A 26,498-nucleotide genomic window follows, 5' to 3' on the forward strand; every position below is an offset into this window, starting at 1 on the left:
AAAGTCCATGCTGTTCTCTTGAGCACTATTTTAGTGTCTCGGGCTTTGATTGTACCTTGATCTCTTGCTTGTCATCCCTTTGGATTCGCAGTAGCTTGCAGCCTTTCAATTAGCTTTGGCATTTCCCCTCTCACAACTCAGATTTTTTTCTTTCTGTAGCAATTTCAGTACAACCAAAACCATCACCTGTGCCCATCAAAAGGCAAACAAAAGCAAAATCTGTAACCACAGGTGAAAAATACAGAAACATAAAAAATCTAAGTTAAACAATTTATTAGTAAATTTACATAACTATGAAGAATCGAATAAAAAGAAATGGAAAAATATGAGACAAAACTTAATAAAACAAATATGAATTTAAGAACAAATAAAAACAAAAAAATTATTTAATGAAATGATAATAAATGATAATAAAAAAGGATACAAGCGGCCGAAATGGGTTTCCTCCGCAGGGTGGCTGGGCTCTCCCTTAGAGATAGGGTGAGGAGCTCGGTCATCCGGGGGGGACTCAAAGTAGAGCCGCTGCTCCTCCACGTCGAGAGGAGCCAGTTGAGGTGGCTCGGGCATCTGGTCAGGATGCCTCCTGGACGCCTCCCTGGTGAGGAGGCCTCGGGGAAGACCCAGGACACGCTGGAGGGACTAAGTCTCTCAGCTGGCCTGGGAGCGCCTCCGGATTCCTCCTGAGGAGATGGAAGAAGTGGCTGGGGAGAGGGAAGTCTGGGCCTCCCTTCTGAAGCTGCTGCCCCGGCGACCCGACCCCGGATAAGCGGAAGAAAATGGATGGATGGATGGATAATAAAGAAATGACCTCCCCCCTTTGACTTCCCTCATCACCATAGTATCTATCCCCCACTTTATCTATCCTTGGTTTTGTACTCAGTAAAGTACAAGTGCAGCTGCAGCTTGTCTCTTGTCCACTCTCATGAGCGCGGGCCGACGCCACATTCGTGACTGAGCTTTCCGCTCTCGCTTCACTTGAGCTTTGTTTCCCCCACAAGCAGTGACCCAAGTCACCAGCTATGAAGTGACTGCAGATTTTGTGTGTTTGTGTGCGACAGAGAAAGATTGATGCGCTTGGGTCCTCGAGCCTCAGTCGTTGGTTGTCCGGGCACTTGCTGTTGTTTATGTTTTTGTTTGCATTGGGATGTGAATGCATGATGATTGGTTTTAAGTTTTGCTGGCTGCAGAAACGCTTATCCGGGGATCTGACCCCTCATGTTTCTACCTTACATATCAGGGGCTAAACAAATTACTGGAGAGATACTGTATTTAGAAGGAAAAATTTGCGTTACAATAAACTTTGTCACTGTTGTTTTAGTAGATGTTTATTTGTGTAGCAACAAGGCAGTACAAAATGATGAAACTATAACACAGAGAAAAAAAGACACATTACATTGCAGAGACAAAATAAATTAAATTTATAAAAAGTTGAAATCCAGACTAGGATTAATTTATGTGAACTTTTGAATTAAAAGAAGTGCCACATAATCAGGTTCTTAGCTTTAGTAACTCAGTGTTTCAGCAGCTTTGCAGTTTATCTGGTGCTGCTGACTCTTCATCGTTCCTCTTGAAGTCATGGCACATCCATGCATTGAATTGTTTTAAGCATCTGTGCAGTGCTTCACAGTCACTTGGTGACATTCAAATGTAAAGTACAGTGGCTTGCAAAAGTATTCATAGCCTCAAACTTTTCCATATTTTATCACATTACCTCAGCAAACATAAATATAGTTCACTGGAGTTTTATGTAAAAGACCAACACAAAGTAGAATGAAAAATTATATCAAAAAATGTATTTTACAATAAAAAACTTGAAAAGAGTGGTGTACAAAAATAGTATTCAGCCCCCCCTGATGCAATACTTCTTATATATATATATATATATATATATATATATATATATATATATATATACACACACACATTGTGAAATTTTTGTACTTGGGCTAAATAGAACTGAGAATACATGTAATTGCTAAATGTAAAAGGTGCAATGACTTAGTGTTTTTCTTTATTTCTTTTGCTTTCTTCTTCCAAGGGGGCTTGGTCTGAAATTCATAATATGATGGAATTTATTTGTTACAGTTACGTTGTTTTGCACATAATGCAGCTTAAAACTTCATTTTAAAAAAATGTTGCAGACCTCCTGTGGAAATGGCTGCCTCCTATATTAGATTTTTAGACTTCAGTTCATGTTTTACTCAAAAATGTTTTTGTTTTTTTTAACCTTCTCATTTTTATCCAGAATGAGTTGTTTTCATTATCCAAGTACGACTGTTCACCAACATGTTTTCCCACTACTTATTTTGCTTCTGCTCAGTTTGGACCCTTTCTCTGTCCCTCCTGCTAAGCATTACTTTCCCCCATTTGTCCCTCCGGTAAAAAACAACCCACGGGATGGTAGCACCAAGCCCTTAGCATCCCTGCATGGTTGTTTTTGTCTGTACAAGCTATGCGTGCTTCACCAAGAGCTCTTGTATCTAATTATTTGTACTCTAATTATTTTCGGTTGCACACCCTCGTTACCCCTTCCCCCCGCCGCACGTGCTCGCTTTAACCTTTGGAGATCCGCAGGCGGGAGCCGACGGGGAGAGTCGGGGTGAAACAGAGCCTTGGGCTCTCATTCTTTCCTTTTATCGGCTGCGCCACCATCGCTGAACTGTCTTTTCATTTGCTCTCTATTTAAAAAAAAAAAAAAATATATATATATATATATATATATATATATATATATATATTTAATCCATGTAATCAAGACTCAAATCAGTCTTCAGCAAAGTTATACCCCCAAACTTTTGAAATTGTTCTAAATAGTCCATTTACCATCTTGACCTTTTCAGACCATTTATAGCAAAGTCAGAACCAAGTGTCTGATTTTTTTATTTTAATATATATTTTTTAATGATGAATGCTTTTTAAGGTAAGCTTTTTTTATGAGATGAAGTGAGGCTGGGAAAGGAGCATTAACTTTTGCTTCAAAAATCATCTCAGAACATGTTCTTGGCGTTCCTCAGGGCCGTGTTTAACACAGCCTCCCACCTCTGTGGCACTGTGTTGGGACCTCCCCTCAACCCAGAGCCACAGTCAAGATGAAGACAGTCTAATGGTGCTCCATCACAGCTTTCATTAACTGTGACATTTTTACTTTGTCATTACAATTAAAAAATAAAAAATAAAACAAACAAACAAACAAAAAACAGCCACTTTATTGCTGCTAATGAAATTAAGGATTAAAGCCAGGACTATTGATCAAGGCATTTTTAAGATACTATAAATGTTTTTTTTTTCTTCCTAACTAAATGCACATTCACAAAATGAACACAGTTTAGTAATGAAGTGTAGATTTCCTGCACAGGATTTCACAACATACTGACATTTTCCAAAGCCCACCGAAAAATAACAACAGTTAAATCTGCTCCGTGGGTCCATGACATCACACAAGCCACAAGAATGAAGCTGATCAGTCGACATTAGCCAAACATTGTGGTGGACGAGTGACTTTAAACAGAATTTGAGACAGATGTTGAAGCATTTCTGTTGGAAATGGTGCAACCGTATGTGTTTGACTGTTAACTCCCCCATTCAAGCGGTGTTCACATATACAACTCTGGTGCATCCATATAGGGCACAAGTAAACACTTTTTGATTGGGAAGTTTAAACAGCGTACAGATATGGAACAATAAATGGAGAGACTCAATGGAACTGTTCAGTAACCTTATGTGGTGTAAGCAGAAAAGTTTGTTTTTAGATGGATTGATTTTATCTCAATTTCAAAATTATTACCAACAAAACGGATAAACCAACTGAACAGCTGATCATAAGATGCTATTTATTCGTGACAAACAAGATCTGATGGGAGTTTGATTGATTTGAGGGAAAATTCTGTCTTTCCAGGATTATCTGTCTGACTGCGTGGAAGGGAAATGTTAAACCAAAAACATGAGTCAGGGCTCTTACAGAGAACTTCATGCATAATTTTTTCCTTCTGACTTTCCAGGCTTTGCTGGGAAAATACAGAACAAAATTATTGTTTCAAAACATTACATACTGGATTTATAGGGACAGTATGTTTTTTTAAATTATTTTAAAAAGTTAACTTTTATATATTTATGTTGCTTTCATAAAATGTAATTTGATTTAATCTTACTCAGAAGGGAAAAGCTGGAAGTTGCTTGTTATTAAAATGTACAATAGGGACCCAGAAGTTAGAAGTTCATGTAGGAAAGTCTGACTTTTCAACAACACGCACCTCAAAATCTGATGACTGTCCTAGTGATAATTGCAGTAAAAACAGATTTCTTTCATGCACTCTTGATAAAGTCTTCCACATGAACTGTAGCATACAGAATTCTTTATTGTAAATATTCCAAGATTTTATGTTTCTAGTTAGGTTTGTCACAAAGGATACAGATAAGCAAACCCCATTTGTTTCCAAACCTGAAAGTGAATGATACTTACAGGGAGTTGGGTTTGATTACATTCTTAGAATTAAGTTTTGACTTTAATGGAAAATTTGATCTGTGTACTGCTAAAAGGCTGCTGAGTACCACCATTCGGCATTCGGTTGGCTCTATCAAGTTAACGTAAAGTCTTTATGACTAACCGTTAAAAACTGCAGAAGTAAGCTTGTTAGAGCCTTTCAGGGCTGAATTTGTGATGCCATAGTACCAGGACTTTTCAGTCTGAGGAGCTGAGTATTTCTGTAAGGAACAACTCCACACCTCCCCTTCAGGAACCTGGATTAAGTGACACAAAGTCACTTATGTGGAAGCCAACATCTCTGTATCCTCACACGGGAATGCCTGAACGCCATTGGTGTTTATTTTCGTATTTGTCCAAATTCTCACCTGATCTTATCCCCAATTTTCTCTCCATGTGGGCTAGGTGGCTACTTCAGCTTCCTAAGAGATAAGCCAGAAGGCTCATCAGCCTGCAGCAGCCGTGGTCACTTTACCTCTGCGGTTGCCACATAATTGCTACTCCTTTCTCAACCTCCCATGAGGCTGTCGTTGTTGCGGTTTGCTGTCCCGCTCCATGTGGCAGTTGAGCTTTTGGAGAAGTCGTGGCTGAAGATAGCATACTTCATCACATGACGGGTCTTTCACAATTCTCTCCACAGACCTGGAAAAACAACCCTGTGGACGCTTTACAGACACATGCAGATCCATGAACACCCACTCACTTATAACTGTCACTTTGCAAGCAGGTGAATGCGACAAAGCAGAGTTCTGCTGAAGAATCGTTGTATCGCATAGTGTGCCTGATGCAGTTTAAATTGACTACAGATTTTGAACGTTGTGTGAGACAAATATTAGGAATGAACATTACAGAAGGACTGACCTGACTTCATTACACGTTAGCTTTTTTTTTTTAATTTCAGCCCGTGTGCCACTTTGAAAGAAGGCCCATGCATGTGCGTGACTTATGAGCATTTGGTGCCAAAGCAGCGGTTGTAATTTGTGGCCTTGCCTTGCCCCTGCACGGTAAACACTGACTAAGAGCTCAGGAATCTTAAGAGCTATAAAATAATTGCAGGTTACTCCCATGATGTGTGCTGCTCCTCTGGCTCAGCTCTGCCTCATCTCTGTTTTTTGTTCAGCCTCTCTTGGTGCCACTACATCCATTATTTACCATTTTAATGCCAGCTGCTGTTTGCTCATTACTTTTATTACTCATAATAGAAACAAATTATTTTATTAAATGTTATTTGAGGGCTGTTTTTGTCACCGGGGCCGGCCCAAGGTTGTATGGAGCCTTAATCTGAATTAGATTTGAAGCCTCTCTATGTGTTAAGAACATCACCCTCACCAACTATTTGAATTATTGTTGATTATATTTACGTTTTGTAAGGATCCCCTTGAAAATGAGATGGTACACCTCAAGGGATAACCCTTGAAATAAATAGATCTAGCGAAATCTGAGACAGTGGACAGAGTTTGCTTAGCTGAGCTTAAAAGTAATAATGGAAAATTGGTTATTATTTGCTGAGATCTATTTAAGAACAAACTGAGCTCAAACGCTCAGATTATTCTCAAAGCATCAGATTGTAGCCCTTTTAACCTAACAACGTAATTTGTAGCACTTTTGCAAAATAAAGTTCCTAATTCAGTTAAATCCTAAATTTAAATTGTGAACAAGCAAATACAATAAAGCAAATATAAAAATCTTTGAGTGTTCATATGCACTCATTTATGGGAGGCCCCTGTTTGTTTGGGGACCCCAAGCGGCAGCTTAGTTTGCTTATGCCTGTCTCTCTGTGACATGCGAAAGAGTCAGGTTAAAACCCAGTGTAGACAAAAACCTCATGCAGAAAAATTTTTAAATCCGCTTTATTTAGAAAACATCAAAAGTCACGAAATCCAAACGGCACAACATCTAAATATAAAAACACAGGACAAACATAGCATGAGAAACACTTCAACACAGTGGTGGCTGAGAGGAGGATCTAACAAAAGACATTTATAAACCCGGATCTATAAATATAACGAGGGAGGTAATGAGTAACTAGCTGAGAAGATAATTAGTACTGATGCAAAACAAAAGCAAGGAACCACTAAAGAAGGTTAAACTTAACAGGATCCCAATAGTACAAAATCACAAAATGACTCATACAGCAAAAATGAAGCAAAACCCATAAAAGCTCGAAGTCAGTTTACAGCCTGACTTTGAGCCTATGCATTGTAATTTTGCCCCTTTCTGTTTTGTGACACACCTGCAGACAAACGTTTTAGTCAATCTTTGCATGAATGATGGAAATAAATTGTCATAAAGTGTATAGGCTGGAAATGTGTTTCTTTTTTTTATTATCAACAAATTTGGAGATATGAAATTGTAATGGGGAAAACAATTGATAATAAAAGCCTGATGACAATTTCAATTTTAAGAAAATAAAATATATATATTCTTTTTTTTCTGTAAAAGTATTGCCCTTAAAACTTACAATTATGTTGGTGGAAGGGATGGCGCCATAATGGCTACCCTACATAAAACACAATCATTAGTCCTGGTACGGTGGCCGCAGACAGCAGAAATTTGATGGGCCCTGAATAAAAGCAGCACAATTTTCCAATTTTTATAGACAATTTAAAAAAAAAGTTTATTAAATGTAGAGTGGTGAGTAGAATATTCTAATTTGAAATTATAATGTTTTAGTTATGAGCAATAAAACAAATGACAAAAGGCTTAGGGATGTATTGATGGATTGAGTTTTGACTGGCATCTACTAATTTTAAGCTTGACCAGCTGTGACCATTCAGAAGGAGCAGATGTTACTGCTAAGAAATCCATTTTTTAAAGGACAAGTGAACATATCATGCACACAGGGACAGAGTCAACGTATCCGTGCCAGCACAACCAGACTAAGAAACAGCTTTATTCCCCAGGCAGTACGGAGGCTGAATGTTCTCAAAAAGAGGGCATTACACACTTTATAAGTATGCTGCTTTAGACTCTTCAGACTCAAGGCGCCAGCTTTTCATGTTTTTAACTTATTTTTAGTATTTGTTGTTGTTGTGATTGTCTTTTATGATGTAGCACTTATCCTGGGTTAGGAAGAAATTTAATTTTAATTATCTTACATTTTTCAGAATTAACAATAAATCTGAATTCAGATTTTTTTTTTAGAATTCCTTAAGCAAGAGATTAGATATTCAACTCCTTTTGAGTCAGTATTGTTTGTGTTTATGTCTGTAATGGACCTAAAATTCACAGGACTATTTTTTTTCCAGAGACCAAGTAGATGTCAGCTCTTGTTTAAACTTTTAAGTTTTTCTTATGTACAGGTGCATCACAATGTTTAAGAATATCATTAAAAGTTTAGTTATTTCAGTAACACATTTTAGAGAGCACAAATTTAATACAAAATAATGATGGATTTCAAACATTTATTTATGTTAATTTTGATGATTATAGCTTACGGCTGCAGAAAACTTAAGATCCACTTCCTCTGAAAATAAGAAAATTATGAAAGATCAATAACTGGGGGCGGAAAAGGGGGCAAAATAATTATTTTCAATACATATATCTGGGAAGCCGAGCCATCTGCTGGTGCTGGTCCTTTGTGTTTCATCAAGTGCAAAGTCAGCAGTGTTGTAAACTAGGACATTTTGGAACATTTCATGTGTCCTTCTGCTGACGAACTTTAGAGAGATGATTATTTATATTTTGCTGAAGACTCATCTGCCATTACACGTCACCAGAACCTCCTCTTGGATTGCCTCCAAAAGGAGCCCCAACCTAGGATTGAGTGTACATACTATGCAGCACATCTACATTTAATTAGTCACGTACAATATTCCATTTCTTTTTGAATATGTTGAATTGAACTACTGGGATTAACTTTTACACAGTGATTCTATGTATTAGGATCACTATTATACCTCATAGAATCCATTTCATTTGTCAATTTGCACATCACTTTTTCCAGAAACTGGAGCTGTGCTTCCTCTGGACTACTTCTGATATCAACTCCAAATATAAATCTATTTCCAATTTTTAATATTGGAAATGTTTTTCTTTAAACAAGCCACATCCTCATTTGGACTTTTTTGGAAAGAGGTTGTTGATTGATGGGATATTCGCGCAACACTGAGAATGTGGCATTTATTCAGAAAGCAAGTTGCCCAAAAGACATCGGCAAGTAATTGCCAGTTTGGGCTTCACTAATGTAGTGTGCGAGTGAAATCTGAAAAGGCCAGCCAATGCTTCCATGCAGATAAACAATTATGTGGCTTTTAAACGGTGGATGTATTATAGCTTGGTGTGCTCTTGAAGATGAATTTAAATGTCAGGCATAAAAGGTCTGAAACTCAAATCGTATGTGAGAGTGCAGAAGAAGTCAAATGGATATATACATTTTTTTTTTTTTTCTCAAGAAATTACTTCTTTATTACAGATTTGTGATTAACAATTTTGCCTGGAGATAATGTCAAATAGCTGGTTTCCAATTGGAATTATTACAAAATAGCACCATATATGGTTAGCAGCTTTTAGTCCAAACTGATGGCAGGAAATGCACATTCCTCTCTGCAGATTGCTGACGCAGCAAACAGAAACATCTCTGTTGCAAGACACTTTGTGCAATTGCAAAACAGGAGGATACAGTGGGCCACTGGGTGTTTGGTTATAATCTAACGTAAATGTTACATCATTCCTCACCCTGATGTCAGTGAGAAGAGGAAGGACTTCTCTTGGTGTTTCAAATCCAAATTAAAAAGATGTGTCCAGGTGAATTTGTGTACCTTCACATCACAGCCTGCAAAATTCCTCCCAAACTCTATGATATTTGCCACAGATCTGTTAACAGGTTGGGCTGAAACGCTTGGCAACATATTTATATGATTAACACCTACACTCCCAAGAAAGACGGTACTCACAAGAACTGGTTGGCTTTAATAAATTCCATTTTATTTTTTTTTCATTATTAAAATTCATCATCATTAGAGGACCATAAAACACATTAAATGTTTACTTCCCCTTTTGGAAAGTGTTGTTCCTCTGACTCTTTGAGGTTTAAGAAAAAATACTATGTTGGTCTGTGTTCATTTAAAATAACTCCAATACATGTCTTCTATAGTCATAGTAGAAGTAGCTATTAGGGCTGTATTAATGGTAATGCTAAAAAAAATATTTTCATCTTTACAAACTGAGTTGCTTTAATCTTTAATCTCAAAAAGTGGGCAAACCTTTTCACACAGCAGTGCTGCAAGCACACAGAAACCACTTTAAGTTTAAGATTTTGCCAGCATGGCAAATCCAGCTATACCATACCAAGTTTATTTATGGAGCACTTTAAACACCCACAAAACCAAAGTACAGTACAGGAAATAATGAAGCAGCAGTTACATGATGCAACAATAAGTTTAGCCGTGGTCTTCAATCACTATGTACACGGTTTTAGCTGACAACATAATCGCTTTAAATTTTAGCATTATATGACTTATACGGTAGTTGTGCATGTATATTTTATTTTAATATATGAACAGAAACACTAAATCGGACAGCTTCTCTCTTTGTGGGTAAAGGGTGAAGGGATATATTTGCCTCTTGAGTCTTAAATTGACTGGTATGATGGTGATGGTTTATGCTGGAAGACAGCTGCAGGCACATTGATGCTAACTGGTAGATCATAAGTCTCTTTCTGGCAGACATTCTTGGCAGGTGATGCAGCAGTTCTGCACGTCAGCTATCTCAGCTCCAGCTCCTTTGCAGAATGTTTTAACCTTCCCTTGTTGGTTTTTAACAATTTTGCTTGTAATAATTGCTGCAGATTCTCTGTGTTATGATCTCCGCAGTGGTATTCTGAAATCGCTTCTTTGTGTAAATCCATGTGCAGACTATTTAGAGAACCCACCACTACGAGATGAACTTCAGCTAATAAGTAATTAGAGAGAAAAACGCAGAAAGCGGTACTAAGAATAGCTAATCCATTCTACGTGCTACTTAAAGAAAAGTAGAGAATATTTTGAGTTGCATGAAAATCCTGGGTTTAAGCTTTAAAACTCCTTGTTTTAAGGAATTCTCTCCATTTTTGGTTCATAAAACCTGAACACATGTCGACACTTGTTTGAAGTTTGTATGCCATGATCACAGAGAGGGACACTGAAACTAATTAAAGTCATTGTTTATTGTTTTAATTGACTGATCTGCCGACCAGCGTTGTTGGAGGTCCAGTTTTACATCTGATTTGTCTCCTTCGCGAGCCCTGCAGACCTGGGGAGCCTGCTGTGATCACTGCCAGGTGCGGTAACATCTGGCTTTGTTCTGCTTTGAGAAATTGTCTCACAATGAAAACGTTAAAGGGAGTCTGGATTAAACTGCTTCTGTTAATGATAAAATCCTTTCATCTTACTCTTGTTTCAGGCTGTGACAAAGGAAAAGTAGAGTGCAGCCATGCAGTGTCCAAAGAGCTGAAATCAAAGGGCACCTGTGTAGTCGCGTGTAAGAAAATGATGTTTTCAGCTCAGCCATCAAGGGCAGAATTATGTTTTTAATCATTTGTGCGTGCGAGCAAACACTGTGGCATCTTTGAAAAAGCACCTGTTGCTCTGGAAAAAACACTTTTTATATATAGCCCGTTGCAAACGTACTTGGAACCTAACAATCACAAGCTTTAACATATTTTATTGGGACTTTCAGTGATAGAACGACACAAAGTAGTTCATCAATGTGAAGTGGAAGGAAAATTATTGATAGTTTTCAAAATCCTTTAGAAATAAAAGTATAAAAAATGTGGGATGTGCATGTATATTCAACCCACTGCCTGCATTATTTTTTTGGATACGTCTACACAGTCTTTAAGCTTTTAGAGCCTTAATTTTCTACTCTTTCTTTCTTGAATATACAACAATTTTTAAGTCGTATTTTCAAATACATATAGGCCAAGGTCATTTGAACACCTGAATTATGTTTTAATCTAAACCAGATATTCTGATAGCACGGTTAGGTTCATCGCCTTACAGAATCTACGTTTTTTTCCAGGATTTATCTTTGTGCTTATCTACTATTTATCCATTTCTCATGGTTGGGAAAAGTTTGTTTATGGTATTTGTTTTTTATTTGCTAATTGGGTGACTAATTAGCAATTAGTCACCTAATATTTGTTTCATTGGACTCAATTTTGAATTTTGTTTAGGTTTATCAGAGTAATGGGGCTAAATTCAAGTGCACTCCACACTTTTTAGATTTCAGCTTTGAAAACTATTATCCACTGCATATATCCTGTCTCACAGGTCTTAAGTCAGTCACAGTTATTTTGTGTTACCTCAAATTGTAAGAACACATTATGGTTTGATTCAGGTTTTTATTTTCTCCATTTTTCTATCTAAAGTGTTTTAAGACTGGTGGAGAAACGTTGACTCATAATTCCCATCAAATTGCAGAGCGAGATTTATTTGCAATGCATTATTTTCATTCAGCTTTCTTGATGGAAAGAGGATTTTTTTTTTTCCCCCTGAATCTTCCAAACATGTTTTTGCCACTTGTAGGTGTTTAAAACTTAGTGTGGCTGTGTGGGTTCAGTGATTACGGGCAGCACTGGACCTGCACCCAAGACAAAAACGTAAAGTGAGAGCAACTTTGTGTAGAACCTCCGGTCCTCTGCTGGTAACACTGACAAGAGATTTCAGGTTGAGATTTCAGATAAGTCACTATAAGTAAACAGTTTTTACACTCTCATAATTCTTCATTTCTATATAAATAGAGCAGGGTACTGAGGTCATGAGGAGAGTGAGGTCATCATGAATTACTGTGTATTACCTGGAATAGATGTGACTGTGCATGAGGGCAGCTGAATGGGCCGCAACCATCACCTAAAACTTTAAAAAAAAAAAAAAAAAACAGCCGTGGAAAAGCAGAAAGCTTATGATCCGCATTCCTGTAAATATCAGTTTGTGGTTGACGGTGCCCACGCCCTGAAACACCAACAGAGCCCAATGTAAATATTTGAAGTTATGACAGATTTATTACTGGTAAACTCCTTAAGCACTCTGTTTCAGTTTTAGATTTTCAATGGATGGATAGTTGTCATCTTCCACATGCAGGAAAAACACTAAGCAACCTACAAGTAGAGAAATATTTAGTTTTGTTTCTTGGCAGCTGAACTTAAACTTTCTAAGGTTTCAGTTTTCTTTTTTCAGAAAACCTTATCAGTAGGAAGTGGGAGGTGTGAAGGTATGTGGATGGCGTGGTTTGATATGCATCTCCTTCAAGGTTGTGTTGGGCAAAAGCAGGAAAATCAGGTCCAACATGAAATATTCCTGCAAGGTTATGTTCATAAACTGCCTGAGCTTATATTTCCTCTAAACAAACCATGTCTGGATTTCCTTAAAATTGTAAAGGATGCCACATTACCCAGAAATGCAGCTCTGGGCTGGAACAGTTTGAAAGAAGACCTGCTGTCATCTCCCACATAAAGGAAAAACACTAAACAACTTACAAGCAGAGAAATATTTGGTTTTGTTTTTCAACTGAGCTTAAACTTTCTAAAGTTTCAGTTTTATTTTTTTCAGAAAACCTTATCAGTAGGAAGTGGGACATATGAATGTGTAATAGGTTAGCGAGTGAAGAAATATGGAAATGAAAGGGCTGCAGGGTTGTTACCAACAGTTTCTTTTGTCAAAACAAAACTGTTGGTTGGGGACTAGAAAGGGAATTTGCTGTGTCAGGTCAAAACAAGGGTGACCTGTAAAAACAGGCGTAAAGAAACCAAAAGCACATTCAGAGTTAAGTGATTTTGTTTTTCAGTGGAGCTGAAGGGTTGGCCAAAGCTTACCCAAGTCTGATTGAACCCTGGAAAGTTTTTCAGTCTGATATTTGAGCCTATTGACAAACTTCTGTCACTGTCAGTGGCTAAAATTGTCTAAATTATATCTATGCTTTACAGGCCACTCAAACTATTAGATAGTCTCACTCTGCTTATGAGAAATATGAAATTAACTGTTATTTACATATCTGAAACAAATATGGAGCAAGAAAAATAAGTGTTCCAAGTATTTCAGGATGATCCCGGTAAGATGGGTCTAAAATATTTAGCAAATATGTCAATAGTACGTGTAAGTGATATGTGTGAATTGTTTATTCTTAATTTATGCAACAATCACCTTGAAAAAAAAGACTATTTTTCCAAGGTTTATTTGATTTAGAGTTATTTTTGATTTAGGGTCATACCTAAATCAAATAAGCCTTTGATTTAGGTAACTTTCCTGTTTTTATGGGGCTTTAATTTTAAATGAATTAATAACATTTTAAAATGCCATGAGAAATATTAAAGCAACATATTGAGCTGACAATTATAGAGACTTAATTCTTAATCAGGACAAAAAGCTTCCTTGAATAACAGTTTACTTTAAAAAATATTATGGTGAATATTATTAGACATATTTATTTAGGCTTTATTTTTTTACAAATATATAGCTGCATATATTTAGAAAGTAAAAGGAAGATGAGGGGCGGTGTGTAGTCTAAATGTAGAGCGGCCACTCTATTTAGCAAGGATCTTAGAAATCGATGTAAAGATACAAAAATATGGGAATAAATGGGCTCAAGGAACTCTGCTGGTGGGGAAAATGTTTAGACTAAAGGACAAAATAAAGTATCTAGAAAAATATGTTTAGTAAAAAATGTGTAAGTATATTAGTAAGGGAAAAATATGAAAATAAAAGGGCTGCAGAAAATATTAATAAATGTACTTTTGTAAAAACAGAGAGGTCTTTATAAAGAAAAAAATAATGGGGCAGAGATAAACTAACATCTAAAAAAAATTTAGAATAATGTATGTTTCATATTTTGATCAGACATTTATTTTTGCCCCTAATGGTGCAACAGAATAAATATATTAACAGATTTATTTCAGATTCTAATCTTATTTTTAACAGTATTGCTCCACCATATGAAACTGATATGTTGAAAAGAATGTTTTTCATTAGGGAAGTTTATTCCCCCAAAATTTCAAGCCAGAGCAGGTACATCAATTGCGATGTTTTATAGTGAATGACTACGTTTTGTTTTCCTTATAATGTGCAAAATCATTGAGCAAAAAATTTGGCACTTCAGTAGAACAGAAACGTTTTTGCTTTGCTTTCCCCATTGCGCGCTACCAATTTCCTTTTGCTATGCATCCCTGAACCTGACTACGGATTTCTCATCAGACGTGAGAATTCATCATTCACTACCTCGGCGCACTCTCATCCTGCCGATGACACGTTTGGCCTATGAAGTCTTTCTCTATCATATCGTAGCTAGGTGTGGGAGCATATGCGGTGACTAATACCACAGAACAGCTCTGACGGTGATGAATTGATAATTGTTTGCACATGATGAACAGTTTCCTCACTGTATCTGAGTCATATGTTGCATCATGATGTCATGCATTCGGGGCACATGTTTTCTCAGTTGCTCTCACCTTGATGATGATGACACCGCAGGCGATACGTTGGTTGGATTGCGTAGCTTTTTTTCTCCCCTTCTTTTTTTTTTTGGTTGTTTTGAGGACTCACAATAAAGAGGCTGTTTTAATTTGGAAGTGTTTTATAGAGTTCAGTGTGTGCTTGTTAAAAACCCACCGTATTATCGATGTTCTTTACCTCCCTGTTCGCAGATAAAAATAAAGTGCCTGTTTTCTATATCAGGAAATGATCAAAAGCTCATGCCTTTCAACATGTGCAGCATTAAAAGCTTCCATTACCTCTTTTTTTGAGTAAAGGGGAGAACAATCTCCTTTAGGGAGATGATGGAGAGCACCTCAGCATCCTCATATGAGCAAGGCTGTTAGAGAGAAACCGCCGCCTTAGGAGGGGTTATTAGAGATCACCAAACTCAAATCCATTCCCCGATGCTCCAGTGACCCCAGTTTGACTCCTGCAAACCAAAGGTCATGTTCGTCTCCCGTCTCCCTCTGCAAATCTTCAACCCGCAACCCCAACGCCCACCCCCGCTTCCCATAACCACCCACACTGCATCTCTAAACGAAGATTCCCACCCACCTGCCTGTACCCCCAGCCGAGCATCAGAAGTTTCCTGCTTTACCGTCTCAGGAGTATAGCCCAAGCACCCCCCCGCACCCCCACCTCCTTCTCCAAACCTCAGCCCACCCCACACCCCCCGCACACTTCTCCGTGGAATTACTTCCATATGGCCTACTTTCCGCCCGCGCTCTCGAACAAGTTGTGTGCTATCTATATGTTTCCTTTAATAAGTGTATATTTTATTCCTTCTGATCCTCTACAGTTTATCTTCTGATTGCTTGACCAGTTTATAATGAGTGGAAAATAAAATCAGGAATAAAGTCATTAAGCTATTAAGGTGGTGTTGTTGTTTAGATGCAATATGCATTCATTTGCTCCTTTTGCAGAAATGTCTAGAAATCAACATAACTTTTGAAATGACTCATAATTGTGGTAATCCTCCTCATAAACAGAAGTTTATTTAACATTTGGCAATTTTACCAGTATTTCTTGATCATCTAAGGCCTGTGTCTACAAATCTGCTTAAATATATTTCAAAAATGACTTTACAGTATGAAAGCATTTTCTTTAAGTTCAGTTCATTAAGACACTGAAATTTATGGCTTTTTTTGTAAAATAGCTCGAGCTCAGTTTGATTGTAGGGAGAACATCTGTGGAATTTTTAAGTCTTGCCTCAACAAGATATTCTACTGATTTTCACAGATAACGGTACCAACTACTCTTGAAATAATTATGAGAGGGAGTTTCATGTATTCTCTATATGCAGATAATGACTGTTTCAATCTTAGCTGGCAGGTCATGCAGGAATTTTCATATTGTACTCATTTTTTTCACCTGATACCTTCAGTCGTCTCATGCAAAAAAAAAAAAAATTACTCATTTAGATTTAGTAGTTCAATAAAATAATAAAAATAAACAGCATTGGTACTGTAACCTGTGGTGTCCAGCTGCATGGCAAAGACAACACACCATGCACAGACAGATTTCACTCACAAACATTTAGATGTCAGATTGGAAACCTCGCGAAACCTCACAAGATTAAACATGAGCTCAGAATAAGAAAACATGGCCGACGAAGAAGAAGCAATGGCAATAGTTTGTGGTCATTGATATATCTTCAACGGGAAAAAAAAACAATATAAAAGAAAAAAGTCAAAAATCGGCATGAGTATCTTAGCATATGGGCCAAACTCAAGCTGCAAGCAACTTTGACATGGATTTATTGCACTGAAGAGTTAACTGATTTTGGATCAATCTTCATGTTGTCTGAAAGCTTGCTATATGGAGACGTTGTTTAATTTCTTGTCTTTATTTCCTAGCTGAAATAAAAACACCTGAAAGGAGACATTATTGAAGAAACCCTTTGAATGTATCTGCTTCAGCAGATGGTAGGTCATCCAGACTGCACATCAAATTGTTTCTGGGTAATGTAATTGCAGTCCATTTTAAAATAGGTCTTTCAGGCAAAATACAGCAGTTATGATGTTTTTTGCAGAAGTGGGAATGTACCGATTACCCAACAGGTGGCTGATTTTGGGCTTGAGTGGTTACTGGCCAGCCAGGCACTTAAAAAGTATATACATCATTAGTCTCACTGGTCTCGTTCTGGAGAAGTTGACTTAACTTGCAAATGATAAACACGATAACACTTATAAATACACAGGCATGGAGATTGCAGTGTGCACACGTCAGGTTATTTTTCTCCACATCTTTGCTCCCACTAGAACAGCAAACACATGGTGTTTAATTCAGTTAATGTTAGCCTGGCTATAAATAGACTCTTATTCTTCATGGATTTATATATTATTTCCTCTCTTTAATGATTAAAAGAAAAATAAATCATGAATTTTCAATCCCCAACATAGATACCTGGGTTTATATTTTTTTTTATTAAAAATAGCAACACATGTACAGTTTCTGGCTGTGTGGATGCAAAGAAATAGAAAAAGATGTCACTGTGACTTATGTTTTTCTTTTCTACTGTAACTATATTTTTTATATTTTAGTCACATTTATTAGAGCGAAATGAGAATTGACCATAGGTCGTCAACTCAAAACTCAAACTCTACTGCTTGAGACCAAGATTCACCTTCAGTTTTCAGGGATTGCTAAGCTTTTTTGTCTGGTTGAGGAAATATTTTTACAAAGCAACACCACTAATAAGATACATCACCCAGTAGAGCAAAAACAACCTTACATCTTGAGGGTCATTTTGTGAGTCCATTTTGAACCCCACTGTGGGGGGAAGGTATCGAGGTTGGGTGCAATGTTACCTAAATCCTAGGAGCCCAGCCAAAGCCTAACCCATGCAGTTAGGCTTTGGGTTAGGCTAACTGCATCATAATCATAATCTGTCTCTGACTACTTCGAATGTCTCCAATTTCTGCAGTAGCTCAAACCCTGGTTGTTTAAAACCAACACTGAGTCCCAGTTTGGCTTGGATTAGTTCAGTACTAGTAAGTGGGATGGATAAAAACAGCTTTGAACATGCACTTTGAACCTAATATAGTCACTAACATCAACCTCAGAAATACTACAGCAAAAAAACAAGTGTGATAGTTGAATCATTTGCTCCACAGTACAGCAAATGTTGTATGAAAAATACATTTTAAGATGTTTGGCATCATCTTGGGACCACGATGTATAAATCAGGAGGCAGTCGACTGATGGCTCGATCTCTGTATTATGTCATCAGCATGAACATACCATATGCATTCGTTAATTTTCCACATGCAATGTCACATACTTTGAGTCACCCTTGTGGCTTTGAGCCCCACTATCACACTCTTAGCACAAGCTGTGCAGCGCGGGCCAGATCATTGCAGTGACACGCTATCATTTACACTTGGCCCCAGTCACACTTATGACGCGTGTTACAGGAAAATTTCACCAGCTCGCCTAATTGTGTCGGTACCAGAGTTTAAATGAAGCCGATTTTGACTGTCTCACTGAGAAACATGGCACAGTGGAGCATATTTTCCTACGTGCACTCTTTGCATGACTGACCTCCAGTTCAGTTATCACATTACATTATTTCTACTCAGATATCAGCTATACCATTTTGATCCTAATGTATTAGATAGCTTGAAATCTACAGGGAGCAGAGTGCTTGTGACTTCGTGACAGAGGTCACTCATATCTCCATGAAGTGAATGCAAAACTCATGGGCGTTTAGGGTGGAGAACTCATTGGTTAATGCTTTTGCAACAGATTGCACTTTTAACCTCTTTCCTGCTATTACAGGTTTCTAAAATTTTGAAATTAGATTGGACTGACTCACCACAAAGGTCATAATAAGTACCAACATTTACAGAAAGACGTGCATCGGCACTTATTTACACTTAAAAATTGAATGTAAATAACCACAGGTCTGAAATTATGTGGAAAATTACGTGAAATTGTATCTTTAAAATATAAGGAATGTGATTCTTGTTTAGTTTATTCATACCTCTTACATGTTTTCTGTTTTTTGAATTTACATACTAAGGACTGGAGAGTTTTTATTTTATTTTATTTATTTATTTTTTATGTTTGGAAAGTTGAACTATTGGTGTTATTTGGCTGTACAAACCAAGACTTTATTGTTAATATTTGAATTGTTATATTTTACAGTACAATAAAAACCCATAATTAAATAACTTAATATAAATGGAAGTTAATATTGAAAGTTATATTAACAATTCGAAATGTCCCGTACAGCCCTGACTTGAATCTGTGAAGGGAGATGCAGAGTAGGGTGATGACAAGAACCTCAAAAGTTTGGAGCTCATAACCAAAGATGAATCAGAAGAAACGTGGAAAAAGCTGTTTCCATATGGAAGTACAATGATTTGATGGCTGTAATGCCAATAAGGATTCTCCCATTGACTGTTAATTTCATCCTATTATGAACCTGTAGTTGATTTAATATTCACGATCTGTCACCTCCTCCTGGTTCAATGTTTTTATCTGCACAGTCTGGAACGGTCCCCTCCAGTTATGTCACTTCTGGTTGTTCTGCAAGGGGACGTATTTTTAGGAAAAGCAGTAAGCAGGGCAGTATTGGCACCTTTTATTTTAAAGTATGAGTCATTTTTGTTGCAAAATGTCTATTTCAGATATGTTACAAAACAAAGAGTTCAAAATGTGTTTGACCTGTAAGGTGCTCTGTAAGAAGTAACTTAAAGGAGTCCCAGCTCTCAGTTAACATGTGGAGGGACCTGTGACGCCAACCTAACAGGATACAGGGAGAAGTGGGCACGAGTTGTACTGCCCATAGGGTAAATGCATATTAATGGCAACACCTTTAAGGAATATACACTGTCCTGTAAATTTTTAACTTAGTTGACATGCTAAGAGAAAGGGGCAATGCCAACCTAGTGGGACATGGGGAGCATAGTGTGTGGGGAGGGGCAAGACCAGGCTGACTGACCTCTAAAACATGTCTAGTAACTCTAATTTTGCTTTTAAAGGGAGAAAAATCTTTACATCTTCATCAACACATTAAATATGGCCATAGCCTGCAGAATTAGCTCAATCCTGCCTCCACATCACGTAGTATAATACCGTATGTTCTCCAGAAAGAGAGTAACACGCATGCACCTTGTTCAGGCTTTCTGCACACCCTTTTCACTAAGCTTTCGTGACAGCAGCGACTGTATAATGTTAAGGTGTGTTTGGGTGCTGGTCCACCAATTTGATTCCAGGTGGAGCTCCTTAATCTCTGGTCTTTTGTCCCCATGTCAAAATGTATCCCTGGCACGGGCTTCAACTATGCAGCAACACAGAGATCCCTGGTTAATTATCTACCAGCATGAGTTTATGAGCTGATAGGCTGCTGGAGACAGACAAAGGCGTTAGTTTCCCTCAGACACTGAGGCCACATTTACATGTTTATGCAAGCTCTCTACACTGAGGTGGAGAAAGTAGGATTAATGGGATTCATGGAGTACACCTCCCTGCAAACAAAGGACCCACAACTGTAATAAATATGTTTCTCAATTAGTTTATACCATCAGTATGTAGTATGTCTGTCAGTAAAATACTAATGAGCAACCTTGTCCCCTTTAGTTTCTCACTGAAATGAAACTTTTTGTGCAGAACCAGTCCTAGGTGCTTGGCTTGTAATTAAATTACATTTGATTCATGGCTCTACCTGCATGCTCTCCATTCACGTTGTGGTTGAATATCCAAGTTTTTATTTATTTATTTATTTTTTTTGTCAGAACAATTGTCCTCACCGGTTTTTCTTCTTCACTTGTTGTCTTTTCTGATTTTGACGCTGTGGGAGTAGGAATTTTAAAATTGTTTCCTAACTTGTCTTCCTGTGATATCTACTATTGCCTACTGTAGTAATATTTTTCATTAAACCACAGTGAACTTTTGAAGTTATACTTTAAAAGTTTGCTACAAACGGCTATTGAGAACCCTGTAGAAAATGGTGTAAATAAAAAAATATATTGGAACTCTGATCGCTACAACTCTGATGTATTTCAGCAGACAAAGTGTGTACTTCACAAGCCTAAAGCAGGCAGTGGACAATAATATGTACTTCAAGTCTCTGGTAAATCACGTTACATGCGCTGCTTTTTCTTCTGAAGGACTAATATTTTACATTTTCTTCTTATAAACATTTTCCTACCTTTTTGCTAGAATTCTAAACATTTTTGTTGTGTTAATCTAAAGCAACGATTATCCAAGGACGCAGAAAGCCGTTTCTTTTTTAAGCTCTTGCAGTTTCAATGACATAACTCTATTGAGTTGGTTTGAAATAGCACTCAACACAGATTGTTAACGTTTCTCCTAAGATTAGTATAATTGTCTTTGTTGATAAAAACAAGATAGGTTTGAACAGCAGAAAGAAAATCTAAATATTCTTTCAAATTTATTGATTACTCCTGTTTGGTGAGGCAAGAGATCTGTTTAGGTAGTTATGTCTACCTTGTCATCGTTGATGATCTGTTATTGTAATTTCACGATTCTCTTGTGGCCATGAGACAGCTGTGCAGGGATAAGAGTGTCCAGCATATGTACAGCAGCGCTCAAAGCTGCTCGCCTTGAAGCTGGACATGTCCTCACACAACAGCCCTGCTGTCAGTCAAGCTGCCCCATTACGCTAGGCATGACATTTAAAGTTGGGCGAAGAAGGCGGACAAAGTGCCCTCACCTCCTCCGTTTGAGCCCTGGAGAAGGAGGCCTTGCATGTGTAGCGATCGCTGATGAGCGTGTTTGCATGTGTGTGTTTGTTGTGACTTTGGCCAGACTTGGTCCGGCATAAGGACAGCTGTCACATTTCCAACCTGTCACAAACGACACTGAGGAGATGCCAGAGGCCGGGACATCGAAGGCACAAGGACAGGCACAGGGAAGGGAGCCTGTGTGTGTGTGTGTGTGTGTGTGTGTGTGTGTGTGTGCGCGTGCGCGTGTGCGTGCGTGTGTGTGTGTGTGTGTGTGTGTGCGTGTGTGTGTGTGCGTGTGTGTGTATGTGCGTGCGTGTGTGCGTATGCGTGTGTGTGTGTGTGTGTGTGCGTGTGTGTGTGTGTGCTTAAAGGCTAAAGGAGGATGTTGGGTGGTGGACACATGAAGAGGGTTGACTGGGAGGCTTCCTCTGTCTTCTGCGTCCATGTACGTCCTTCTCAATTCCTCTCTTGAAGACAGTCCTTGAAGACTTGAGTCATCTTCTTGAGGGTACGTAGTAAATACTGCCTAAACATCGAAACATTAGCAGTACAGGATGCACTCCTCCATTTCAGTGCTCATTACTTGCCAATAATAAAGTCTCTTCATTAAAGTCCAGCCTGTAGCTTTTGCAGCAGAATCTTTTTTTAACATCCCCTTTTAACTCGATCATCTTCAAGTTAATTTGTTATGAGGGGAGAAACGTTAATGGCCATTTGGGGTCCTTTCCTTTCATTAGAGTCTGTTTTTCTTTCCAAGTTTGAGTAGCGGTTTCAAGGCAAAGAGGCTGAAAGGTCAACATTAGCATCCGGATTACTTTTCCACACGTCTCTTGTATGGGTCCGTTAAGTTTTGAGAGAAGAAAAGCATCAGAGTTTTAAAACACATCTAAATAACCGCCAAAATTTAACAGCATCCTTTCAGCACTTTGTATATTCCGTAACCAAAACCAACTGTCAAGTAAATCATTTGAATTGCTTCTCTACACTTTAATTTACTTTAAAAGTGGTATTTAAGAAGTCTTTTTGTCTTGGGTCATTACTTGTAGAGAAAGAACCCAAGAAACAAACATTTGAGTTTCTACAATACCTTGTATATTTCAGTGATTTTTATTTGTGATTCTTCAACAATTTCTGAAACAGCATGTAATGTCAGATTTTAAAAATCTTTTAAGACACATGTGGATCCAGTTTCCTGCATTACCATCTGAACAGCTGCAGTGTCTTGTCTGATTGTAGCAATTGGAAGCAGTTGACATCTCATACAACTTTCAAGTTCAAAAATCAGATGATCAAAATATTATATAGAAAGTGGCTGATAAAAAAAACTTGACTTATGAACAAATAAGACTGTACTGGTGGTACAAGAAGGTTTTTAGGTACCGCTGGGTTGTTAATTGGTTCTGTCATATGCTAGATGTCAAAGGTATCTAAAAAATGTAAACATTGGGTCACAAAGGTGAGCAGCATGTATGGAGCAGTCAAGGTGATGATTTTTGGCCAAGTGTCACTGTGTAGCACTTTGCCAACTATAAAGTATGGTAGTGACCGCATCTTGCTGTGGGTTTGTTTCTCTACCAGTAGTTGTGTTGAATTGCACAAAATAGACGGGGTTCCTTCATAAAGTTCCAGGAAAAACTGTCAGATTTTTAGGTCACCAGTTGCTACCTAGAGATTAGGAATTTCATTTATCTGGCCTGTGAGAGACAAGTGCCCAGAAGATTTCATAATTTCTGAAATATACTGATAAGAGACTTACTTTCTGATAAATCTCTTATTTGGATTGAATACAGTGTCATAACTGGCACTCCATTCCATCTTTAGATCTTAGACGTGTTTGTGATAGCTGATTGTTTTTATCTCTCATAGATAAATGTAGCTGAGAATCATTTGCTTATCAGTGGAGCTTTATTCAGAAGTACATATTGAAAAAACGGGTAGACAAGCTGACAAAGATTAGCCACTCTATAAAACAAAATGTCACAATTTTTCAATTTATTTTTCAATCTAACTATAAATTTTAATTTTAACCGAATGAAATGTATCCTACAAGGTTATTTGTTTTTTGCATAAATCCTGGCTCTTTCCCAGCATTTCCAAGCAAAAGTTGAAGGGTCAAATAAAGTTTCCTGCATTGTTAGGACTTCGCTAAACAAGAACTGAACTGTTTTTATTCCGCCATTAGAAACCAGAGTCTGACATGACTGACGCTCATGGAGACATATAATTGAGTATGATCTGGTTATCAATGGAAATTTTATTCTGGATGAAATGTTCCGGCCCAAAACCAGAACCCTTTGGGACCTCATCACTAACTTTGACATGTAATGTTGACCTGCCATTACGGATTCAACAGAGCATATCTTTTGCCCAAAGTTTGTATTTACGCTTAATAAAATGCAGAATATTAAATAAAAATACAAAAAATACCACTGAAATTTAGCTGTAGAATACATGAAGATTTAGTGGTTGGTATTATTTTTGTCCTGTTTTTTGTAGTAATTTTTTTCATTAATTTTATATAGTACTTTGAGTAGATCTTTAACTTAATTGTTTGAATTGCTCAGGGAGAAAACACCATAATGCTTTTTGTTCTTTATTGTTTCTCATTTTCTCTTTAGGTATGTGCTGTACAAAATAAAAAAAGAAACCTACAAGCAAAAGTTATAAAAGTAGCTTATTCTGTATTGTCAGACTCCACTGAACAAGAACAACTATTTTTGTCTGCTTAGTTCAGCTTTCTGGACAGCACATTAATTTAGAATGGCATCAGCTTAAAGTTTAAGGGTCTGCCTTTGGATTTGGTTTGTTTGTTTCGCTGATTCAATGTGACTTGTGACAGCTTTTCGCTGTCTTCTGGAACAAGATAAGTCTGAATCACTCCACAAAGAGGCTCGCCCTTCATCAGCGCCTTCGGTCTGACCAAATCGAGGGGCAGCCCCGCCGCTTCCCGTCCAGAGTCGTCCTGTGCCCGTTTCCTGGCCCTCTCACCTTCCTGTTGGTTCTTATCCATCTGTTTACTCTCTTTAAGTCCAAAGAAAGCATCCATTAAATCACCTCTGAAGATGAAACTGGACATGACAGATACAAACTGGAGCAAACCAATGTTCTCCCAAAGCCCACTCCCTACCCCGGCCGCACTTTACCATGCCTGTTCCTATCTGTCCCATATTGTCAGCGAGAGAAGCCCCCAGCGCTGCTGTGAGGCAGAGAGCAGTTCATGTTTACTGATGCACACTGCACTGATGTGAGCTGATTTCATCAGGCAACACTTTTGGATGCCGTCTTCCTCGGCCTCCCTCATCTTCTGTCTTTAGACGCTAATGTATCAGCTGTGATGGGGCAGGCTGCATGGCACTCAGCAGAGCTTAAATATTTGGATATTTCTCCTTTTTTTCCCTCTGCAAATAATCATTCTGCTAATTAATGCATTTTTTCATTCCACATCTCTTTCACTTGGGGCTCCAACTATTCTTATTGATTTTATCCCCATCTGGTTAATTATCCTTTTCTTTGATTAAACAATCATCAAATTAACTGTTACGAAATTACTTCCAGTCTAGTTCAGGAGGAAATGTTGGGATCAGCAGACCAAAGCGTGTTATTAGTTAATAGTCTTCACAGCAAACTGGTTGCATTGTGGCTCCGTCCATCATGTATGGTGGTTAGATTTCCTCTCACCAAGGCAAGCAACGATTATAACAAATGGATGAGTTCAAACCATCTGTAAGACATTTGATTAACGCTGCAGAGCCTCTGATGGCAGAGGGAGGCCAGAATAGTACTTGATGTGGAATTGCCCTAATAGAAGTAGCCATGCTCCAGGAAAAAAAACATCACAGAAGTAGAAATTACAACCTCAGAGAGACAGATGATGTTCACAGGGAGCAGCTCCGGGTGGCTTCTGCATCCATCTTACAGCCGATTTGATTGGTACTCGCAGTCATAAACTCAGGCTTATGGTGCAGCTGTTGAAGCTAATGCTGCATGAAGCAAAACAGATGTTTCCGCTGGTGTCTTTCCTGTTCATTTTTTGTTTTGGCCATATGAACACACTCTATGCACACTTGTCATTGTATTCCTGTTTTTTACTGCTGGATGCAGTTTACTGTATATTTCTTTTGAGCTAAGTGGTGATGGTGCTGAAAAGCAGCATAGCAACAGTGGCAGCCTCAGTCCTCCCCTTGCCTCTGCAAATTATGTATTCAGGTGCAGCTGTAAGTATAGGTCACCTGCATTTTAGTAGCTGTCAGACCTCAGGACTCTTGGCACCTAATGAAGGAATGAAATGGGCCGTTTTCAGTCTCGTTTACTCCACATCTGAGAGAATACAGCTGTTTTGTAATACTTTCATGCTTTTATAGAAGCATTGGTGAAAAATAATGATTCTAATGTGATGCACTTATTGTTGACACAATAATTATGAAATCCAGGTGATACTTTGCACTTTAGCAATGAACATGTTTCTTTGATACGTTGTTATTGCTCTGGTTGAATTTTTGACCTAATACAGGCTGTGTTATTTGACCACTGTGACACAAAAGGTTGCTTTAGAACATAAGAACAATGTACTATTTTTACAACATGGTGATGATAGTGTCCTGCTGCGGGGCTGTTATTCTGCCTATGTTCCTGGTGCAGTTCACAAAGTAGATGGGAGATAATGAAGTAGAACGACTACATTCAAATTCTTCACCTTACCCTCAAATCAACATCTAGACTCATAAACCAGACCAAGCTGCTGGAATACCATCCCAAACCAAATCTTTTCTGGGCGGTGCTTAAAAACTCGGTCAAGGCAATAAACCAACCAGTTTGGACGAGCTTCCCCAATCCTGCCAAGACAGGTTCTCAAATATCTGGGCAGAATTAGACCAAAAG

At 38.0% G+C, this 26,498-nt stretch overlaps 1 protein-coding gene across 1 annotated transcript in view; it reads left to right on the forward strand.

The window, feature by feature from the left end:
• babam2 (BRISC and BRCA1 A complex member 2) overlaps positions 1-26,498 on the forward strand; it is an 82,067-nt gene that overhangs the window by 30,919 nt on the left and 24,650 nt on the right. The window lies entirely within an intron of this gene.

This window comes from Poecilia reticulata, chromosome 22, assembly GCF_904066995.2.
Source record: "Poecilia reticulata chromosome 22, P_reticulata-male-v2, whole genome shotgun sequence".
Classification (NCBI taxonomy): domain Eukaryota; kingdom Metazoa; phylum Chordata; class Actinopteri; order Cyprinodontiformes; family Poeciliidae; genus Poecilia; species Poecilia reticulata.